Genomic DNA, 3,978 nt, shown 5'->3' with positions numbered 1-3,978 from the left:
CTGTTTCCCCCTCCTCTAGCCCTGGCAACTGCTGTTCAACACTTTGATTTTGACTATTTTAGATACTTCATTTAAGTGGAATCATGCAGTATTTGTTTTTCTGTGACTGGTTTACTTTACTTAGCATAATGTCCTCAAGGTTCATCCATGTTTCTATATTTTACAGAATTAGCTTTTTTTGAGGCTTAATCATATTACAATTTATGTATATACCACATTTTATTTTTCTTAAGTTTTATGCCTTTGACAATCAAGGATTAATTCCCATCCACATAACTGTCTATAGATTTTTGAAAGTGGCAACAAGTATATAGGTAACCAACATATAGAGCTTGTTTGGTGAATCTTCATTCTCACTACATTTTCTGGACAACCGCACACAAATATGGAACATACTTTATTACTTTGGCCCAGACAGCTGGTGTCAATGTGAACATCTGGAGTTCCCATCTCCTTCATGGCAAATTTCCAGAACCCTTTGAGTATCTGAGGGGTTTGCTTCTTGAAACCTACTCCATGGATGTGCTTATGAATGTTGATGGTATGTTCTCTGGTCACTACCTCAGTGACAGCAGAATGACTTTTCTTTTTCTTTTTTTTAGATTTATTTATTTGTTTATGAGACATAGAGAGAGAGGCAGAGACACAGGCAGAGGGAGAAGCAGGCTTCATGCAGGGAGCCTGATGTGGGACTTGATCCTGGGACTCTAGCATCATGCTCTAGGCTGAAGGCAGGTACTAAATCGCTGAGCCACCCAGGGATCCCAAGAATGACTTTTCTTCTTCTTGTCACCCATCTTTCAGTAGCCATTCTGTTGGGCCTTGGTTGAAAAGCATACCACATTTTCTTTATTAATTGATCTGTTCATAGACATTTTCACATTTTGGTGATTTTGAGTAGTGCCACAATGAACATGGAAGTGCCAAAATGTCTGAGATTCTGATTTCAGTTCTTTTGGATAAATATCCAGAAATGGATTACTGGCCCATAAGGAAATTCTATTTTTAATTTTATGAGAACATCCATACTATTTTACATAGCATTAGCACCAACAGTTTGTAAGGGTTTCAGTTTCTCCACATCCTTGTCAATGGTTCTTGTCTTTTCTATTTTTTATGATAGTCATCCTGATAGATGTGTGATATTTCATTGTAGCTTTGATTTGCATTTCCTTGCTGATTAGTAACATTGAGTATTTTTTTCATATACCTATTGGCTTTTCGATATCTTCTTTGGAGAAATATCTGTTCAAGTCCTTAGCCCATTTATAAGTTGTATTATTGTTTCCTTGTTTGTTTTGTTACTGAGTTCTAGTAGTTCCTACATATATTGAGGATTAATCCCTTATTAGATCAGTGTTTTGAAAATATGTTTGCTCCTTTTCCATAAGTTGCCTTCTCATTCTGATGGTTGTTTCCTTTGCTGTGCAGAAGCTTTTTAATTTAATATAGTCCCATTTGTCCACTTTTTTGTTGTTTTTGCTTGAGCTTTTTTTGTCCAATCTATGAAATCATTGCCAAGACCAAGGTCATGATGATTTCCCCTAGGGTTTCTTCTAAGAGTTTTACAGTTTTGGGTCTTATATTTAAGTCTTTAACTCATTTTGAGTTGATTTTTGTGTCTGGGGTAAGATCAAAATCCAGTTTCATTTTTTTTTTGCATGTGTCTGGCTATCCACTGTTTGCAATGCCATTTTTTTTGAAGAGACTATCCTTTGCCCATTGTGTACTTTTGACACCTTTGTCAAAGATCAATTGATTCTGTATGCATGGACTTAACTATGGGCTCTCAATTTGTTTACATTGGGCTCTATGTCTGTTTGTATGCCAGCACAATACTGTTTTGATTACTACAGCCTGGTAATATATTTTGAAATCAGGAAATGTTATGCGCCTAGCTTTGTTTTTTCTCAAGATTGATTTGGCTATTTATGGTCTTTTGTGGCTTCATGTAAGTTTTAGAATTATTTCTCCAGTTTTGTAAAAAAAAAAAGGTATTTGATAGTGATTTCATTAGATCTATATATTTCTTTGGATAATATGGATATTTTTGACAATATTAAGCTTTCCAATCTATGATCACAGAATATCTTTCCATTTGTCTATGTCTGTAATTTATCTCATCAAAGTTTTATAATCTGAACAGGTCTATAACTGGTATGGAGTTTGAAGCAGTAATCAAAAACCCCAGTAAAGAAAAGCCCAGGACCAGATGGTCTTTTGGGTGAATTCTATGAAACATTTAAAGAAGAATTAATGCCAATCCTTCTCCAAATATTGAAGAGGAAGGAATGCTTCCAAAATCATTACCCTGATACCAAAGCCAAACAAATACGTCACAAGAAAAGAAAACTATATCTCAGTATCTCTAATGAATAGAGATGCAAAAATCTTCAACAAAATACTAGCAAACAAAATCTGATAGCACATTAAAAGGATCATACACCATGACCAAATGGGATTTATCCTTGGTATGCAAGGATATTTCAACATATGACAATTAATGTGAAACACAACATTAACAGAATAAAGAATAAAAATCACATGATTGTCTTAATAGATGCAGCAGACACATCTGACAAAATTCATCACCTGTTCATGATAAGAACTCTTAAACTAGGACTAGAAGGAAAGCATCTAAACATAATAAAGGTCATATATAACCTAAAGCCTACTGATCTATTATACTCAAAAGCAAATAGTGAAAGCTTTTTCTCTAAGATCAGGAATAAAAATAAGACAAAGATGCCCACTGTCACCACTTATATTTAAAATAGTATTGGAAGCCCTAGCCAGAGCAAGTAAGCAAGAAAAAGAAATAAAAAGAACCCAAATAAAAATGATGAAGTAAAATTGTCCCTGTTTGCAGATACCATGGTCTTATATAAAGAAAATTCTGACTCCATTTAAAAAGAACTGTTAGAACTAATAAATTCAGTAAAGTTGAAAGATAAAAAATGAACGTATAAAATCAGTTGCATTTCTATACACTAACAATAAACTATCTGGGAAGGAAATTAAGAAACAATCCCATTTACACTAGCATCAAAGAGAATAAAATACTTAATATTTTTTTAATGTCAAATTTATAGCTTCTGGATTGAGTTATACTTAGAATTTTTCAGCTAAGGGATCCCTGGGTGGCGCAGCAGTTTAGCGCCTGCCTTTGGCCCAGGGCACGATCCTGGAGACCCGGGATCAAATCCCACGTCAGGCTCCCAGTGCATGGAGCCTGCTTCTCCCTCAGCCTATGTCTCTGCCTCTCTCTCTCTCTCTGTGACTATCATAAATAAATTAAAAAAAATTAAAAAAAAGAATTTTTCAGCTAAATTTATAAGTGGATTATTCAAAGTTTTGTCTCAGTTTTTTGTGGTTTATTTTATATTTTAATATTTAATCCATTTGGAGATTATCCTGATATACATATTAAGTATAGTTCCAATTAACCTTTTGTAGATGTCTATTCAGTTGTCTTAGAATCACTTATTGAACAGTTTTTCCCCCATGCATTATGGCTTATTTCTAGACTTTATATTCTGCTTTAATCATCTGCTTATTTGTACCCTGGTATTATACTTTTAATTATCATAGCTTTATAATAACTTTGAATATATGATAGGTCTGTCCCTTACAGTTCTTATTTTTTTTTGTTTTTTTTCTCCCCTGGGGAATATTGTTTATTTAATTTTATATGAATTCGAGAAACTGCTTGTCTAATTTTCCCCATCAGAAAATGCTAACTTTATTCATTCATGTTAAATTTATAAATTAGGAGAATTTGCAATTATAATGAAATTAAGTATACATATTTAAAACACCTTCTGTATGCAAGATTTTGGAATTTTATTTTCTCTATCTCCTCTAAAATGATGTTCTTTAATGATCTGTTCCATTTTCATTTTGTTTTATTTTACTTTTAGGAGAGTGGAGAGACAGGTCTTTGACAACTTTCCCTAATTCCTTAGTGGAACTCAGTTT

At 33.4% G+C, this 3,978-nt stretch overlaps 1 pseudogene; it reads right to left on the bottom strand.

Annotated features, from left to right (window-relative positions):
• Positions 1 to 280: 280 nt before the first annotated feature.
• LOC129518078 (60S ribosomal protein L31-like) lies at positions 281 to 627 on the bottom strand (annotated as a pseudogene).
• Between the last annotated feature and the right edge of the window lie 3,351 nt (positions 628 to 3,978).

Source organism: Nyctereutes procyonoides, unplaced genomic scaffold (assembly GCF_905146905.1).
Source record: "Nyctereutes procyonoides isolate TBG_1078 unplaced genomic scaffold, NYPRO_anot_genome, whole genome shotgun sequence".
In the NCBI taxonomy this organism is placed as follows: domain Eukaryota; kingdom Metazoa; phylum Chordata; class Mammalia; order Carnivora; family Canidae; genus Nyctereutes; species Nyctereutes procyonoides.
This window is presented reverse-complemented; position numbering and strand designations above follow the sequence as displayed.